Here is a 20,907-nt window from a genome sequence, read left to right as displayed (position 1 = left end):
TGCAACCAGATTTCTCTAACATCTCACTCACAACGCAAAACGTTGTAAATAAACATTTTCAAACTGTAATTTTATTTTATTGATTATGGTGATTTAAAGTTTTTGTTATTAACTAATACCTTTATCTTTTAACTAACATCTAACCCCAAATAAACAGATAATGGAATGTTCACAATCTACATTGTTAGATATTCTCCTATGTATCTAAGTAGTTGTGCTTAAATCTTTGGCTGTATTTTGTCCAGCCCGTTCTCATCCCAAGGCGTCATAGTACTGACGCTGTTGACATTTCGTCTGCATCAAACGCACATGGCACCCTTTATCGTCAATATGAGACGCAGATAGATATGAGCCAGAAGGCGCCTCCTAGCGGTCTAACCCTAAACCTACCCCAGAACTAAACCTACCCATATCCTGTGCGTGTCATATTGACGCTAAAGGGTGCCATGTGCGTTCGATGTAGACGAAATGTCACAAGGGTCAGTATGTGACGTCCAAGGATGAGAATGCGTTGATTTTGTCACACCGTAGTGATGCAAAGTTCCACACTCTATGGACTAACTTATCAGACACTCACCACACTGATGTTAACATCACCATATATTGTCTTTTCTACCATGATTGGAGCAACTATTGTCCCACCATTCTTCTGGTCAATTGTGAAGGTAAGCTGATTAGGGATCTGAATTAATAGCCGTCCGAATGATGTAGAATTATTATTATTATTAGCATTATTATGCTGTCGTTGTAGATGGTTGTTAGGCTGTTGGTTTGTCATGTTTCCAGAATGTGTTTGAATGCTCAGCGTCTGAACGTCACCATCTGTTAAAAAAAAAAATTTTTTTAAGAAGATTGAAGATTGAGAAACATATTCACTACTAACAAAGTAAAATTATAAATCTTTTCCTACGTTTGATATTCTTTTTTCTGATTTTTTTCACTATGGACTTGATCCTTTTTAATGCTGTTTTCTCTCCATATTTATTCTGTAGTTCCTCTACTGTATCTTCCAACCTCCCTGTTGTTCTTCTCCAGCTGTATTAACCAAAGACAAGCAGTTAGAAGAATCAAATGTATGTACAGCAAAAATAAAGTTAACATAAAATAAACACATTCATACACCAGTTCGTCTGTTTTCATTTAGCATACACCAGAGTTCAAACATTCACTTTTTCTAAGACCAGATTAATATGGCAACCAAAGTCAATGAACCGGCTGATGCTGCAGGTGTTAGAGCACATGATGGACGGTGAACAGCAGGTTAAACCAGAGTTAAAACAATAGTCTATGTTAGGACAATAGTATCTGATAATAGCTGATAACGGTCAAAGTGCGAGATAAGGTGCAAGTAGCTAAACTAAACATTTCAAATTTGACAAATGTTTTGAGAAATGTTAAACAACTACAAAAATAATCAATTTGTTTCTAATTTCTTTTTTTCTAAATTGTGATTTAATGTGAAAGGAGAAGAAACACATAACATGTGTACATGAATGAATGTGTACAATTTAATAAACGTATTTACCTAACATCCATAGCCTTCGTTAAATTAAGACTAAGTTCCTTTTTTTTTGTGGACAAAGTGAACTTTGGAGCACTTAGCGAGTCAAAAATAAGTGCCATTTGGAACTCTTTTTATCAAAAAAATATATGTTGATAATGATTAGTTATGCCAAATGATAGTTTGGCATGCATGGGATTGGTTGTCCATAGTGAGAGAAATACTTTTATTATAGAAATGGCTATTCTTTATTCTATTCTTTAATCCACAAATAAAATAGGTTTTTATACCTGCTCAAGTACTTCTTGATGAGTTTCTTCTGTATTAAACAGCGAATCTTCTCAGTCAGATCGTCGCAAGATCTCAGGAATCCTCTCACACTGCTCGTGTTCACGCGCTCCATCGCTGCACTTGTGTGTATGACTCGAACGATTCAAACTTCTCTCTGGCGACATGTAGGACTTGTTGGTTATGCAGGAACTAGTTATTTATGGCTTTCCTGAGGCCAACCTCCATACATTCTACACAACAGGGTGGGTGGACCCCAGCCTGATAAATATTTCACGACATTACACGCTCTACTCTAGCTCTACTAGCCTCGGACTGCTGCGCCACTGCAACAAAAGTTGAAAGTCCTGAACCTGACGCAAACTTCTGACCCACAAACTTCTGCGCATTAACGCACAAGGCACGATTGTACCGCAAGGGAGATTCCAGGAACATTGCAGGAGATTCAGTAGACTCTTCGAAAAGCTGAAAAAATGGCGACGCAAAACCTAAAGGAGAGCGACTCCCCGTTGAGTTCTGGCGATACGGGGTACAATTATCCTCCGGTGTGTGAGTGTGCCACGGGCAAAGAGTGTCGTTTAAGAGATATGCTGGACTCTATGTTTAAAGATTATTTTAGAGGCCAAATGGTTGGCTTGATGCACAGGATCATCGACGCTGCGCGTGATATGAAAAAAGATTGTGCGCAGGATACCAAACGTGTGACAAATCTCAAAAATGAAATGGATGTCGTAAGAGGCTTGACAAAGCCATGGCCTGATGTAACGCCCATGTTTTTTAACGGCAAAGAGCCGAACGGCGTAATCCTCAGAAAAGTTCTGGATGTGTTGGGTGGATATTGTGACGAATTCGAAATCACAGAAATACTCGCTATATGGACTTTTGTAACGAATCTCTGTGTGTCACTGGTGTCAAAAAATGCAAAAACTGACGTTGGTGAATTAGTTGAAAGTCTGGTCAACTATAGCCTGGAGCAAAACATGATAGCCTGCAGAGATTTTTTATTCTGGTTAGACCATCTGTAAATGTCGTTATTGTCATTTTACTTCAATGTATGAAAGTATAATGTTGAAATAAAATTCTGGTAAAAAATGTCTGAGCTCATAATATTTAGAATACTACATGATTTAAAAGATTAAATATTTGTTTTCTGCATTTAAATTACCATATTCCCGAGGCGGCAATACAGTTGTATCAAATGATACAACTGTTTTGCCCGCCGTGTACAGAAGAAAGGACATTTTGTGGTGTTGTTCTTGTTCTCATTACATTTTTTAATAAGATGATGCGTTCTGCCATGGATGACTAGACACTAGTCCGGCAGAGAGAAGGGCTTGAGTGGACACGCCCTGTGGTCCCATTTTTATGTCTTCACCCTTTTCCCCGCTTCGCAACTGAGAGCTTTCCACCCCTGCGACATCCGTTTCAGGCCAAACGGAGGAGTTTACTTAAACATGGATATGTCTCACCAGCAACCTCCGGCTTGTCACAATCCTGGCATGCGTCGGGAACAGGAACGCCTTGACACCTTTCAGAATTGGACTCTTGCACCAGTAAGTCCGGCCGAGCTTGCCAAAGCTGGTTTCTACTACCTTGGTCAGGGCGACAGAGTGGCTTGCTTCAGTTGTGGAGGCCAGCTTAGCAACTGGGAACCGGGAGATCGTGCAGTATCAGAGCACCAGAGACATTACCCCAACTGCCCCTTCATTCGAGGTGACCGTGCAGATAATGTACCTTTATCTAGCCTTTTCAATGCATCGGCAATGCAACGGTGTGAAGAAAGGTCGCTCACATTTGTCTACTGGCCCTCAAGAATAACTGTTCGACCAGACCAATTGGCTAAGGCTGGTTTTTACTATGTTGGTCGTAATGATGACGTGAAGTGCTTTTCATGCGATGGTGGACTCAGATGTTGGGAGTCTGGTGATGATCCATGGGTAGAACATGCCAAGTGGTTTCCAAGATGTCAATACCTGCTGCAAGAAAAGGGCCAAGAGTTTGTTCATCAGATTCAAGCAAGATTTCCAAGACTATTTGAGCGGCTATTGACTCATGGAGACAGTGACTCGAGAGAATTTGTGAGAGAACAAGAGAACAATCCTGCTTTGGAGATGGAATTTGAGTGTGGCCTGACGGCCCAGACAAATGAAGCTGCATCCCCGAGTCAAGATCTTTCAGACTTGCCTATGGAGGAACAGTTAAGAAGACTTCAAGAGGAGCGCACATGCAAAGTTTGCATGGATAAGGAAGTAAACATTGTCTTCATCCCCTGTGGTCACCTAGTTGTGTGCAAAGAATGTGCGCCTTCTCTGCGCAAGTGCCCCATATGTAGAGGATTGGTCAAAGACGCCGTCCGTACTTTCCTATCATAAAGTTTTCCTATCAGTTGGATTTGCAAATTTACATTTAACTTGATGCATAAAAACAATCCAGTGACAACAGTGACAACAGTTTTTGGATTTACAAACATTTAGAAAGTAGATAGGATGTGCATGCTTTAAGTTAATGTTTTTTAAGAATAATTTTGCGCAGGCTTTAAGTTAATTTGACCAACAAGATGTTATTTGAAAAGTAAGTTAGTTGAAATTAAAATGTGATAACATTACCGAATTCAGGGGTGTTTAATAGATTCAATAGTGATCAAGCACCCGCTGAGTTTTTCTTCAAACAAAAGTAATTTTGTTGTATGCACAGATTTTGAGGGTCGCTTATAGAAAGAGGCGTCCTTGTCTTTAAAAACATAGAACCAGAGATTAAAATATTAAAATATACATTCTAGCGCTATTTATGGTATAATAATATAATATAATAAATGTCTCTCGTATCAAATCAAGATACAATTCAAGCCAATTCATGCGAATACCGTCGTATATGAACAAAGAGAAGACCTAGAGTTCACTAACATTACAGCTAACTGTAGGAAAAGTGTAAAGAAAACGCCATACAATCACAACCGGCAGTACGGTAAGTGTTACGCTAGCGATGTTAAACAATTTCAAAACAGGGTGTTTCAGAAGAAATGCAAACAAAATCTTTTAAACAAAGTCTTGTTCAAAAACGGTACGCTCCTGTGAAAACTATGTGAACTTTGATGAGGCCGAGAACAATAGCGCTTTTATTTAACATTTATTTTCAATAATATTGAAAAACGGTTCAATAACAATGTTCAAAATAAACAAGAATCTGACTCTAATGCGACTGTGCTTGTTAGATATAATAGTTAGATGATTTATCTAACCATTGAAATTGACGATAGATTAAATATTTCGGCATTCTGCCGAATAAAACAATGGTGTCAAAGTGTGGTCGGAATAAAAAAATGAATCAATTCACGTAAAAATACCACGTATCAACCGTAATTCATTAGCTTAACCGTTGTTTAGCGACACACACACAAAATAACAAAATAAGTGTAATAGTTAGACGAGTTATAGCGTAATAGGTAACAGAAAAACAGCCATACTCATCTTTTACGTCGATGTTTCGTAGGCATCGCAGAAAGATTTAGTCATTTTTTTTAGTCATATTTTTTTTTTTCTTTTTTTTTTATAAAACAAAAAAGAACCGGTTAAAGGCCTATCGTGTAGAAGGACCTCTAATGTATAGGATACATTCCTAACATGTTTGACCACAGTCTATGTACTTTTTGCAAACTGTACAAAAAGAAACAAGATGTCAATGACAGACATTCAAAAGCTAAAACGGATCACTATAGTGGCTTTCCTGTATTTGTTTTAAATGGCTCATGATGATGAAGAATTAGAATTTACTTTTGTGGAATTTTACCTGCAGGTTTTACCAAAGTCTGGAACTTTGTATCACTACGGTGTGACAAAATACAGCCAAAGATTTAAGCACAACTACTTAGATACATAGGAGAATATCTAACAATGTAGATTGTGAACATTCCATTATCTGTTTATTTGGGGTTAGATGTTAGTTAAAAGATAAAGGTATTAGTTAATAACAAAAACTTTAAATCACCATAATCAATAAAATAAAATTACAGTTTGAAAATGTTTATTTACAACGTTTTGCGTTGTGAGTGAGATGTTAGAGAAATCTGGTTGCACTATGCCTGAAACTTAATCATCCACATCTAAACTAAACATTATCATGGTTTAGTTGTATTTTTCTTAAAAATGTTTTTTCTTAAAAATTATCTTGTTTAATCGTGAATTCATATTTATCAGGTTGATATTTAGAAATAAGCAAAGTACATTTATAAAACAAAAAGAACCGGTTAATGGCCTTGTGTCAGAACACAACAGGTTATTCTAACTTTGAAAAGTGTCATACAGTATTTGATTTTGGGTGAAAATCTGGAAAACTACCTTACACATGCAGTGTTTTCGCCAACGGGCCTAAACCGCTGAAGTTCTGACTTCTGCTTAATATCTGCTAACTCTTTATCGCGATGACCACCAACAGATATTTTATTGTAATATTACTTATTCTAACCCTACCAGTCCAGTAATACTCTACTAACACTAATGAGAGCTTACTTTACACACTCTGACTCTCACAAGCGAGTTATAGTGGACATGCAGGTGCAACACTACTATAGTCAACAACCAAATTATGACTTTAAAACATTAAAAAGGCGTAATTGACAAAAAGTCGAAATGATGACTTAAAAAGTTGAAATTATGACTATGCGTCATAATTATGAGATGAAAAGTTGAAATGATGACGTACTAAATTGAAATTATGATAGATAAAGTATTCCATAGTGAAATTTTCTGAATTCAATATAATTGTATTTGTGAAAATGATTCGGTACTGAAACTGAGTTTTCACACATTCTGCTTGTTTCTGCAGTTCGTGTAGGCCTCTAAGACTATGAATTACTAAAAATTATTATTGATGATTATTCGACTATTGAGTAGCAGCCTGGATGAAAACCAGGACTCCTAACCGCTAGACCATATGGGAGGCGTTGATACTGCCCCCGCCACATTTGAAAGGCTGCACTGCACGGTACAATATAATGCTGGATCATAGTTAAGCCGAGCCACAGGAAAAGTTTTAATTAAATTCAAATTTAATTTATCGGTATGTAAATAAATATCGGGATAGCTTTTATCTAGGAATCTACTTTCTTCTCGACGGGTAAGTCAAAGGTACGGTCTATTGCTCGGTTGTGTAAATCATTATATAGAACGGTAGAACATGTACGGTAGAACATGTAACAAGTACATCATAACGGTAGAACATGTACAATTAAACTCGATGAAGCGCTATCGGAAGACACGTTGTCATAGATTCTTGGCACATTTACCAAAGTTGAAAAAAAAACGAGTAGATGGGAGAACTGCTAGAAAGCACTATTCGTTTAAATGCAAAATAGAATTTCACCGCTAGATGGGAATCTTTAACAAAAAGGCCTGCAAAATCGAGGAGGTCAAAGGGCATAGCTTCCTGATATAGCTCTCCCCAAAGTCTGTTCATGCGACCACCATCAACAAATGCTAACATTTGAAACTTCTACATATATTTTGAGTAGATGGCCGGTGGTATATTCTCAGTAAAGGGTTTCACCCTAGTTCGGGAGATACAAGTAAAAATGATCTTATACGATGGGTGATTTTTACTTATCACACATTGCATCTCTCAAATTGTGTGATGATTTTCCAAATGATACAACTTTGTCTAAATAAGAGCAATGTAAAGTCCTAGGATTTCTTAAAAACATTGTGACAAACTTTGACAACATGTTTCATGTTGTATGGACAAAAGATCTAAGATCTCAAGTTTTTGGACAGACGCTGCTTAGTAACAATAATACATAAATCTTCTAAGAAGATATGATTTTAAAGATTTGATTTAAACTTTTAAATGAAATTAGTGTAAACTTTGGATGTAGTCTGGAATGCAGAGAGACTCCCCCCGAGACTCATCTGGTCTGTCGCCCTATATCCTGAAGCTTCAGTTCACACTGTAGTTTATCACTGAAGGGCCTGGGGCTGTTATAGGACGACTTAAACTATTTGCTTTTTTGGATCGTTTTTATCATTGCATAAAGAACTACTTTGCCTCTCTGGAAATAAGGTGTTTTTATTTAGCTAAAACTTTTGTTTACATTTTGAAAATGTAGTTTTCTGTGATGGTTCTGTTTAGATGTACGGGATAGCTATGGAAAGCCCCACCATAAAAGTTGAAACCCCCACATGAACAAAAAATGCTGGTTGAATCTTTTTCGTATAAATGAGATTTAAGACGACCAAGTACAGTTTTTGAACAGACATTGTTTAATAACAATTATACTTTAGGTCACCGTTAAGCAAAAAATAATAATTTATATCATACATAAGTACAGATAAATAGAAGATGAGTATGTATTGAAACTTTAAAGATTTAATTTAATCAATCTTTTAAAATATCTAATGCAAACTTTTTAAGGTTATGCTTTTAGATGAGAGAGAGAATATTTTTTATATACTTATAAAGAACAGAATGTTTTTTAACTTTAGTTAGTGTGAGATACACTTCACAGTGTCACTGTTACCTCTGGAAATGAAAGGAGGGGATGTCAGAATGCAGCATAGACACGAGCGAGGGCCTCTGTTTGAGAGACTTTTTTATACATTACATTTACATTTTATAAAGATATCATTTAAACTTTGAAATAAATTTAGCCCTAACACAATGTCTCATTCTGATCGCTGAATAAACCCTAGGAGTCAGAGACGCTGGTGTGAGAGAGAACCACTCTGTGATTTATGGCTCTCAACAGCTTCTTGAACACATAAGTTCAAGAATCGTAACTCTCTAAACATGTGAGATGAATTTTATTCTTTTTACAAGCATTTCAGTAGATTTCTAGCAAGGTATTTATTTTATATTATTGTATATGATGTTTAATCTCACTTTCACTGTGCTCAGGAATGCGAAGGAGCAGAGTCAGGAAAAAAAAAGTCTTTTCTATTACAACTGCAGTCTCATTCATAGGATGTATGGACATCTATATGTTATGAAACAAATATTTTTTTTAAAAGATATCATTTAAACTTTGAAATTAATTTACCCCCAACACAGCATTCAAAATGTCTCATCCCATCACTGAATACAACCCTCTGAGTCAGAGACGCTGGTGTGAGAGAGAACCACTCTGTGATTTATGTCTTTAAGAGCTTCTTGAACTTGTAAGTTCAAGAGTTGTAACTCTAAACATGTAAGATGAATTTTATTTATTCATCTAAAATAATTGGTTTCAGTATATTTTTATAACCATTTTATTTATACACTTTTAAGGAACAGTATGTTTTTCAACTTTTGTTAGTGTGATATTAGGAAACCCCTTCCTCACTTTCACCGTGCTCTGGTATGCGAAGGAGAGGGGTCAGAGCTCACATGTGAAGGGGCGCGCACAGACACACACACACACACACACACACACACACACACACACACACACACATGAACACACAGAAACGCGCACGGCTCCTTTACTTTTTGACACACATACATTAGACGCGCTATGTTTTGAGACAGTTTTGTTTATCTAAAACTGAAATACTTGGTTCGGTAGATTTTATAAGTATTTCATTATATACTTTTAAAAAGAACAGAATATTTTTTTCAACTTTAGTTAAATTATTTTTGTGACCCATTCGTATGGAATTGATGTGTTAAGAGCTTCTTCAACTCTCTATAAACATGTAAGATGATTTTTTATAAAACTGAAAGAATTGGTTTTAGTAGATTATAAAGAATAGAATGTTTTTTCAGCTTTTGTTAGTGTGAGATTCACTTGACAGTTACACTGTAAGGAGAGGGGTCAGAGCTCGCAGGAAGAGGACACGCGCACAGACACACACACACACACACACACACACACAGACACGCGCTCCTTATGTTTTGAAACAGTGTGAGGTCATTCAGGAATGACTATGTGAATTCAGTTGTGTAAAACAATTTTGAATCCATTCATACATTGCATTTTTTGTGGACATCAATGGTATACTTCAACTTTCTAAAATAAGGTAAGACAATTTTATTCAGCTAAAACTATTGGTTTTAGTAAGCTTTTATATTATAGACTTAAAAACAACCTTAGCATGATAATTATTATATAATTTATATTATAAATTATATAAAGGATAGGAATGTGAAATAACTAAATGTTTTTTTCAACCTTAGATTATATAATTTATATTATATAAATTATATAAAGGATAGAATATAAAGGATAGAATGTTTTATACACTTTTATTCAGCTAAAACTATTGGTTTTAGTAAGCTTTTAAAAGAACAGAATATTTTCAACCTTAGTTAAATTGCTTTAGATTATATAAATTATATAAATTATATAAAAGATAGAATGTTTATGTAATTTTTATCTAAAATAATTGGTTTTAGTAGCTTTTTATTTTATACACTTTTATTCATCTAAAATAATTGGTTTCAATGTATGTTTTATTTTAAAGGATGAGATTATTTTGTGTGACATACGCTTCTCACTTTCACTGCGGTGGGGGCGCAGGTCTCTGACACAAGCCATATAACCACACACACACACATATAACTGGGACAAAGTTCAAACAAACGGCAAAAAACATCTGTTCAAATATAACTAGCCGTCAAAATTATGATTTAGTCCTAGATAGGTCATAGTTCAAAACTAACTGTCATACAACATGATCGATAGGCTAGCAGGGTCAATAGGTTAATCCCATGACCGCATTCCGGAAGTTCAACCCGTCAATCATAAAGGTCACCGGAAGTTCAACCTGTCAAAAGGTCAAAGGTCAAAGTCGTAAATCATTTTGACAGCAGAATGTGTGAAAACTCAGTTTCAGTACCGAATCATTTTTTTGTGGACATCAATGGTATACTTCAACTTTCTAAAATAAGGTAAGATGATTTTATTCAGCTGAATGACTTGGTTTTAGTAAGCTTTTTATTTTATATTCTTTTAAAAAGAACAGAATATTTTTCAACCTTAGTAAAATTATTTTATTTTATATTATACACTTTTAAAGGTATGTTTTTCAACTTTAGTTTAATTATTTTTGTGGGCATCAGTGGTATGGACATTGATGTGTTAATTTTAACTCAGTCATTTTTTATTCATCTAAAACTAAAATAATTGGATCAATAAGATATTTATATTATACTTTTAAGGAACGGTATGTTTTTCAACTTTAGCAAGATATTTTATTTTATATTATACACTTTTAAAGGTATGTTTTCAACTTTTGTTAGTGTGAGATTTCACGATGCAAAGGAGTATGCAAAGGAGGGGGTCAGAGCTCAGACGGAGAGGGGGCGTGCATAGACGCTGGTGAGCTCATACAGGAAAGGAGTGTTTTTGTTTTACCACTTTTAATCATTTGAAAACATTATTACAACTTTTAAAAATTTTGGATTATAGTTTGAAAATCATTTTATCCCTAACAAAACATTGACCATGTCTCATTCTGATCGTCGATTCAGAGAGAGTCCAATAGATGGAGCTGCGAGCCCGTTTCATCCCTGGTAGGTTCTCTCTAAAATAATAAGGTAAGACAATTTTATTCAGCTAAAACTATTGGTTTTAGTAAGCTTTTATATTATAGACTTAAAAACAACCTTAGCATGATAATTATTATATAATTTATATTATAAATTATATAAAGGATAGGAATGTGAAATAACTAAATGTTTTTTTTTCAACCTTAAATTGATTTAGATTATACACTTTTAAAGAGTACATTGTTTATGTAATTTTTATCTAAAATAATTGGTTTTAGTAAGCTTTTTAAACGCTTTTTAAAGGTATGTTTTTCAACTTTAGGTTAATTATTTTTGTGGACGTCAATGGTATGGACATACTTTTCAACTCTCTAAAATAATTGGTTTTAGTAGCTTTTTATTTTATACACTTTTATTCATCTAAAATAATTGGTTTCAATGTATGTTTTATTTTAAAGGATGAGATTATTTTGTGTGACATACGCTTCTCACTTTCACTGCGGTGGGGGCGCAGGTCTCTGACACAAGCCATATAACCACACACACACACACACACACATATAACTGGGACAAAGTTCAAACAAACGGCAAAAAAACATCTGTTCTGTTAATATAGGACAAAACTACCCGTCAAAATTATGATTTAGTCCTAGCTAGGTCATAGTTCAAAACTAACTGTCAAACAACATGATCGATAGGCTAGCAGGGTCAATAGGTTAATCCCATGACCGCATTCCGGAAGTTCAACCCGTCAATCATAAAGGTCACCGGAAGTTCAACCTGCCAAAAGGTCAAAGGTCAAAGTCGTAAATCATTTTGACACAAGCCACCCCATAAGTACTACTCATATAGGCTATGCACTTCTTGCATTGCATTGCACACCAGAACTAAATCAATCCCATGTTCATTAAAGAGATAACATGTGTTGTTGCAGTGCATTGCACAAACGATCTATCGTTGTGCATTGAAAAATAACATCAGTTATGCACTTTTTGCATTGCATTGCACACCAGAACTAACTCCTTCCCATGTTCATTAAAGAGATAACATGTTGCATTGCATTGCACAAACGATCTAACGTCATGCACTGTTATGCACTTCTTGCATTTACATAATCATTTACTTATTCTGATGTTTCTTCAGCCATACAGAAGTCCAGATTTGACATGTTGAACATATTTCTACCCGAAGAGTCTTTGAACTTGAACTTTCTATTCATAATTGTTGACTTCTGATGTTTTATCAGCCAGACAGCAGTCCATATTTGACCTACTGAACATATTTTTGGCAAAAGAGTCCTCGATCTTGAACTTTTTAAACATACTCATATAGACTCTTTCTGGTGTTTCATCAGCCATGCAGTAGTTCTGATTTGACATAATGAACATATTTCTGACCGAAGAGTCCTCGATCTTGAACTTTCTATTCATACTTATAGACTCTTTCAGATTAGCCTGGCTAATGTCAGACCTCATCTCATTGAGACCTCGTCACAACTTTATTCAACTAGTCATTCACTTGTTTACTAGTTACGTAGTAATTGTTACGTCACACATTAAATTAGGAAAAATATTTCAGTCAACATTATTTTGTGTAACATTTAAACCCCAAATCACCTTCTGAATGGTGAAAAAACATTAATTTCTATCACTTAATTATACAAGAGTATTTAACAAAAATATGGAGGCTACAATAACTACAATGCAGATGGTCATGAAAATACTTTTTATAAACAAAATATGATCATAATACATATTAACATACCTGAACATAAATATTCAGTGAATAAATCCATGAATGAGGCAGTGTCACGAACCCCTGGTCGTGATCCTGGCTCTGGCTGATTTGAGATCGCTGGTGGGCGTGTTCTCCAGTGCTGCTCCTCTTCTTCTTCTTTTTGGGTTTTTAAGGCAGCTGGCATCCTTTGAGTTGCATTACTGCCACCTTTCGGTTTTAATTACCCTTTGTTCTCATTCATACTAAATCCTCCTATCTAATCCAGTTATCCTCAGAAAACCAAATATCACTTTCCTACCCTCCACACTCTCTCCATACTCCAATAAACTTTTTACTGTATTATCTACCCTTCTTATTTTTTTTAATTGCGTTACCATTTCTTGTCTTTCCTGATTAAATTTCCTGCATGTTATAAGAATATGTTTTACTGTCTCAGCCTCCTGACATTGTTCACACATTCCTGTAGGATGATTTCCTGTAATAAAAAGTGTACCATTAAGATTACTATGCCCAATTCTCAGCCTGCTCATTATCACCTGCTCTTTCCTCTTTGTTCCCCTACTTCTTGATATACCTACTTTGCTTTGAATTTCGTGTAAATGTCTCCCTTTTGTTTCATTATCCCAGCTCTGTTGCCATTGTTGATTTATACTTCTCCACACTATGCCTTTCCCCTCTGATTTTGATAATTTAATGTTGACTTCAACATCTCCTTTTTTAACTGCTTCTTTTGCCACCTTATCCGCCTTCTCATTTCCCTGAATTCCCATATGTGCAGGTACCCACAGATATACTACATTTTTCCCCTGCCTAACCATTCTTGAGTTTGCAAATAACACTTCATACAGTAGATCTTGATGACTTCTAGTTGTTCCCGTCTTTATACTTATAAGAGCTGCTACAGAGTCACTACATATTAATATCTCCTTCTCATTAATATGTTCTGTCCATTCCAAAGCCATCAATATGGCAAACAGTTCAACTGCAAACACACTCAGACAATCAGATGTTCTTTTACTAATTTCCACCTGATACCTAGGAACAACAACTGCAGATCCTGTTGCCTCTGTTTGCATGTCCTTTGACCCATCTGTGAAAATCTGAATACCTTCCTTATACTTACATTCTCCATAACTATAATATACACTATTTAAATCAGCATTCTTATTATTACGTTTAATCTCAAGTATTTCCAAATCTACACATGGTATTTCTAATTCCCAGACAGGTCTAATAGGCCACACCACATTTATGCCAAACTCTTTTTCATATACCTCCAGTGCTGCTGTCTTCTCACCTGAGGTTCATCATGTCAATCATGCACACCTGTTCCATATCAAGCAATCTACTCTCTTATAAAAGCCAGACCAACTTTCCAGTCCCCGCCGGATCATTGTACCATTCAGTACAACGAAACACGTCAGCTGACCTATTTTCTGAAATGTCTGTTTTTGTCATTTGTTGGGGAATTGAGAGCTAATTTGTTTTTCCCTATCTTGATTGCAGAGTTCAAGCCTGAACCTCAGACTCAGATCTCTCATCAGTACCTCAGGACACCGATCACTGGAACTGGACCACCAACCCTCTGTCCTACGAGAACATTCACCTCTCAGCTTACATAACTGTTTACAATTGTGGTTAATAAATTCACCTTTAATTAAACTCACACTCTGGTCTGCGTTTGAGTTCTGGTCCCCGGTCCTGACAGGCAGTTGTTTTTCACGTCACATTAAGACCCATAACAAACTGTTTGAATGTTTATAAGCGACACAAATCAAAGACACGAATCGAACACTAAATAAACGTCTATTGTATCTTCCACATCTTCTGTCAAGCTCAGTTGTAAATGAAGCATCAGAAGTTGATCAAAGAAGAGTGTTTCTTCTCCTGAACTCATGAACCTGAAACTTGTGTGAGATAGACTGAAGAATTCTATCAGGATTATCAGTTATGTTCTTTTTTAAAGTGATGTAAATGTTCAAAACTGAGTTATACTGACTGAGTTTGGTCTTTTTATAATTAGTCAGCACTGTGACACACAAGCCATGATAAAGTTGTACTCAAAAGTTTGCACACCCTGGCAGAAATTGTGAAATTTTGGCATTGATTTTGGATAGATATTTAAGGATAGTGATCATATGAAGCCATTTATTATCACATAGTTATTTGGCTCCTTTTTAAATCATAATGATAACAGAAATCACCCACATGTCCCTGATCATAATGATAACAGAAATCACCCAAATGTAACAGAAATCACCTAAATGTCCCTGATCATAATGATAACCGAAATCACCCAAATGTCTCTGATCATAATGATAACAGAAATCACCCAAATGTAACCGAAATCACCCAAATGTCCCTGATCATAATGATAACCGAAATCACCCAAATGTCCCTGATCATAATGATAACAGAAATCCCCCAAATGTCCCTGATCATAATGATAACAGAAATCACCCAAATGTCTCTGATCATAATGATAACAGAAATCCCCCAAATGTCCCTGATCATAATGATAACAGAAATCACCCAAATGTCCCTGATCAGAAGTTTACTTCGAGAAGTTGAGTTGCCAGAAAGAAGCCTTCACTGCGGCAATGCCACAAAAACACCCTGGGCCCTATCTTGCACCCAGCGCAATTGACTTTGTACACCGACGCATGTATCATTCCTATTTTGCACCCGCGCAAAGCGCGCTTTTCCCTCCACAAAAGCACGTCGCTAAACTAGGGAATGAACTTGCGCTCCCTGGGCGGTTCAGCGCAAAAAAGGAGGCGTGTTCCGGCGCAAACGTTCCTTCATGCTATTTTGCAGGTTTAGAAAACAATTGCGCCACTAACCAGGAAAAAATAGTTTAAAGTCAGTGGCGGGTTGCGCATGTTATTCATATGCTATTTTAAGGGCGCATGCTTGGCCATAATCAATGTAGCGTGTGCACAACGCGCATACACTTTGATTCTCTCATCTACACAGAAGCAGCAGTTTTCATTTTTGCAAATCATATATTATTACGATAGATAGATAGATAGATAGATAGATAGATAGATAGATGATAGATAGATAGATAGATAGATAGATAGATAGATAGATAGATAGATAGACAATTTATTATAAAAGCATACATCTAGCTTACACATTTACCCAAATTATCATACGCCTTTTTAACCGAAGTTAATTTGGGTGGGTTTCTCCATCCCCAACGTCCCTGACGAGAGCGTTGCTCTCCTTGGCTGTGAACCGCTCCTGGCGCGCGCCTGGCAAATACACCGTTATAATAGGAATCCGCTTTAGAACAAAGCGCGTCTGCTCTTAAAGGGAATGTGAGATGTCGCTCTGATTGGTTTATTTCACGATACGCCCAAACCACACCTATGAATAATGAAGCTACTTCAGACCAACCCATTTTAGATTTGCGCCTGGCGCAAGAGTCATTTATCCCGCTGGGAAAATAGCAACAGCGCCAAGACCCGCCCACAAAGTTACTTGCGCTTTGCGCTTTGACACTTGCGTTTCAGATCGTTAAAATAGGGCCCCCTGACACTCTTCATAGCTTCTGACACACTGGAATTAGGAGTGACGAGTGAAGTCTTCAGGTCACAGTTAATGGTTACATAAAATGTAGGCTAATATACTGCAGGCCAGTTACTAAGCTCACATTCATCTTACCAGGTAAAAGTGTATCTGTTATTATTATTTATTATTTAATTATATTTATTAATTATATTACATTATTTAAGTTTAATTTCGTGATTTTAAATTCTGCTTTAAAAACTTTTTTATTTTTTTTTATTGTAATGTTCTAATGTTCTTCTTATAATCATAAAATGTACTACAGCTGCCAAACAAAACCAGAGAGAAATGTATCATGAATCTTTAAAACAATCTAATTAAATCTTGGGCACAAAACATTCATTCAGCAGTAAGAAAAAAAAGAAACCTGTTGGATATATACTGTATATAGGCTAAATGATACAAGACCTACAAATGTGTTCAATTATATTATATAATATCAATTGTTTGTTAATATGTAATTATATATATATATATATATATATATATATATATATATATATATATATATATACACTCCTGAACAAAATCTTAAGACCGGGGGAAGCATTCCAAGTTGTAAGCATTTTGCTCTGGTGGATCATAACTGGGTTGTAAGTGCTGCTTCAGAATGCCAAAAGAAGAAACAGGAGCAAGAGACAAAAAATAGAGAGTAGGCAATTTATTGAAAACGGCATTTAAACTCAAACAGGCTGTTCATCAGCTGATCAAAAGTTTAAGACCATAGCCATAAAAAGGTAAAATCTGCACAAAAATATGGCTTTCATGTCATTGTTCTTCAGGCAGTCCTACTGTCACAATCTCCTGATGGCAAAGGCAAAAAGGCTTTCTCTCTTTGAACGTGGCAGGATTGTTGAGCTGCACAAGCAAGGCCTCTCGCAACGCGCCATCGCTGCCGAGGTTGGACGCAGTAAGACAGTCATTTTACATTTCTTAAAAGATCCTGAAAGTTATGGGACAAAAAAGTCAAGTGGTAGACCCAAAAAAAATTCACCTGCACTGAGCCACAGGATCCGACGGGTTGTCCGTGAAGACACAGGTCGATCTTCAACCCAAATTAAGGCCCTTACTGATGCTGACTGCAGCCCAATAACCATAAGACGGCATCTGCGAGAGAAGGGCTTCAAGAACAAAAAACGTCTTCAAAGGCCACGTCTCCTCCCACGCCACAAATTTGCCCGTTTGGAATTTGCAAGGGAGCACCAAACATGGGACATTGAAAGGTGGAAGAAAGTTTTATTCTCTGACGAGAAAAAATTTAACCTGGATGGTCCTGATGGCTTCCAACGTTACTGGCATGACAAGGAGATCCCACCGGAGATGTTTTCTACGCGGCACAGTGGAGGAGGCTCCATCATGATCTGGGGTGCTTTTTCCTTCAATGGGAAAATGGAGCTTCAGGTTGTGCAGGGGCGTCAAACGGCGGCTGGCTATGTGGATCTGTTGCAGCGGGCATCCCTCTTGACTGAGGGCCCCCGTCTGTGCGGTAATGACTGGGTCTTTCAACAGGACAACGCTGCAATTCACAACGCCCGCCTGACGAAGGACTTCTTCCAGGAGAATAACGTCGCTCTTTTGGACCATCCTGCGTGTTCCCCTGATCTAAATCCCATTGAGAACATTTGGGGTTGGATGGCAAGGGAAGTTTACAAAAACGGACGTCAGTTCCAGACCGTGGATGCCCTTCGTGAAGCCATCTTCACCACATGGAGCAACGTTCCCAGCAGCCTCCAGGAAACAGTCGCATCAAGCATGCCGAAGCGAGTGTTTGAAGTAATCAACAAGAACGGGGGGTTACTCACTACTGAGTCTTTTTTTGACACTTTTAGTTCTGTTGTGGGTTTATTTTTGGGCTATGGTCTTAAACTTTTGATCAGCTGATGAACAGCCTGTTTGAGTTTAAATGAAGTTTTCAATAAATTGCCTACTCTCTATTTTTTTGTGTCTTGCTCCTGTTTCTTCTTTTGCCATTTTGAAGCAGCACTTACAACCCTGTTATGATCCACCAGCGCGAAATGCGTAAAACTTGGAATGCTTCCCCCGGTCTTAAGATTTTGTTCAGGAGTGTATATAACAATGTTAACAAACATTTCATATACATTATAATTGAACATGTTTGCAGGTCTATATTGTCTCATTTATCATTGTAGCCTTATGTAAGTTGATTTAATGTATACTGTATATTTATTTTTGGACTGATAGTGGTTAATAAAGTCAAATAATGGTATACGAGAGAGTCAGTGATGATATCATTGTGTTCCTGTCGGTCAGTGTTAGAGGAATGGTGTAATAATTGGTCTGCCTCGTTGCTTCTGCTGCTGTTTGCGTTGGTGTGCATATAACTTTCTGTTTTGAATCATTATTTACTATCATTCCTTGTTGTTTATACTGCTAAATATAACTTACTCAACATCACACATTAACCTGACATCGCTAACTTCAAACTAAATCGTTATTGCTAGCAAAACACCGTAGTAATTTGATAGCCTGTTAGCGTGCCATCCACACGCTCTTTATTTATTTAATTTCTCGCACCTTTTACGGGTCCATCAAACAACTTAGGTGAGTAGGATCAGTCAACAAACACAGTAAGTCATGTCATCTTCTCCTCTTATTGTTACTTGCACCTCATGCAACATGTTTAGCATATCCTTCTCTGTCAGCACAGGATTTACATGTGATGAAGGGAGATAGTAAAGCTGACGGGGAAGATTTCAGAACTAGAGACACGCATCCAAACTTTAATCGAGGATAGTAAGAATGCAAGTGCTTTAGATACTGCTTTGGATGCGACTAGCTTAGTGAACTCTTTACATTGTTCGGTTCCGGCCACAGAGCCCATGCAGCAGGGCAATTGGGTGATGGAGAGACGCTGTAGTCGCGGGACAAAACGCTGCTCTTCCGTTTCCGATAACAACTTTAAACAGGTTCTCCCCACTCAGTGAAACACCCACTGAGAATCCTGTTAAATGTGCCCTTGTTATTGGTGATTCTATTACACGGAACGTGAAAATAGAGACACCAGCCACCATAGTCACATGTTTGCCGGGAGCCAGAGTGCCTGACATCAAAGCAAATTTAAAAGTGCTGGCAAATGCTTATCGCAAAATAATATAGAATTAATAGACAATTGAAAAAGTTTTTGGGGCAGACCTGACCTGTTGAAAAGAGATGGTATTCATCCCTCCTGGGATGGTGTTGCTCTTCTCTCTAGTAATTTGGCTCATAGTCTTAGAGATAAAACATGACAATCTGGGCCTCAGGTCAGGAAGCAGACAGACTGGCTAAACCGACCGTCTGCTAGCGGCCTCACGTCTTTCACCTAGCTATCATCATATAGAGACTGTGTCTGTTCCCCGAATTTGGAAATCCAAAAAATGTCCAAACCCATCTAAGGGTAAAAATCGAATTGATGTTCAACAAATAAAACACAGCAATAATACAGATGAGCAAATGATAAAGCTTGGGTTGCTGAATATTCGATCCCTTACTTCAAAAGCACTCGTTGTTAATGAGTATGATTACTGACTATAATCTAGATGTGCTTTGTTTGACAGAAACCTGGCTAAAACCAAACGATTACATTACTTTAAATGAGTCCACCCCACAAGATTACTGTTATAAACATGAACCTCGTCTGAAAGGCAAAGGGGGAGATGTTGCTGTAATTTATAGTAATATTTTCAAAATCACTAAGAAATCTAGTTTTAAATATAATTCTTTTGAAGTGTTCGTGCTTAATGTAAAAATATATAGTGTAAGGCCATCAACAGGCCACCAGGGTACCATAAAGATTTTAACAAAGAATTTGCTGACTTTCTATCAGAGTTAGTATTGGCTGCAGATAAAGTACTAATTGTTGGTGCTTTTAATATACATATAAATAATGAAAAAGATGCATTGGGATTGGCATTTAAAGACATTCTGAACTCTATTGGAGTTAGACAACATGTGTCAGGACCTACTCATTGTCGTAATCATACTCTAGATCTAATATTATCACACGGAATAAATGTTGATGCCGTTGAAATTCTGCAGCAGAGCGATGACATCTCAGATCATTATCTAATCTCGTGTAAATTACATTTAGCCAAGGCTGCAAAGCCGACTCCGTGTTTCAAATATGTTAGACCTATAACTTCTGCCACTAAAGATTGCTTTATTAATAATCTTCCTAATTGGTTTCATCATATCAGCATCCCGGATAGCTTTGAAGAACTCGATATTGCAACAGAAACTTTTAACTCTCACTTTTCCAGCACTTTAGACACAGTTGTTCCATTGCGCTTAAAGAAGATTAAAGAAAATAGTCCAACGCCGTGGTACAACGAGCACACTCGGGCCCTTGAAAA

General features: G+C 36.8%; 1 long non-coding RNA gene across 1 annotated transcript; it reads right to left on the bottom strand.

Moving 5' to 3' along the window:
- Window positions 1-567: 567 nt before the first annotated feature.
- Window positions 568-2,375, bottom strand: LOC311081714. The gene is made up of 3 exons (XR_014605986.1): window positions 1,792-2,375; window positions 911-1,035; window positions 568-822 (listed from the first exon to the last, which is right to left on the bottom strand). It is a non-coding gene; the product is annotated as an uncharacterized lncRNA (long non-coding RNA).
- Window positions 2,376-20,907: the final 18,532 nt, after the last annotated feature.

The sequence above is a fragment of the Abramis brama genome (assembly GCF_963993115.1).
Source record: "Abramis brama genome assembly, chromosome: 4".
Taxonomy (NCBI): domain Eukaryota; kingdom Metazoa; phylum Chordata; class Actinopteri; order Cypriniformes; family Leuciscidae; genus Abramis; species Abramis brama.
Note: the sequence above shows the minus strand (reverse complement) of the source record. Positions and strands in the feature narration are given on the sequence as shown.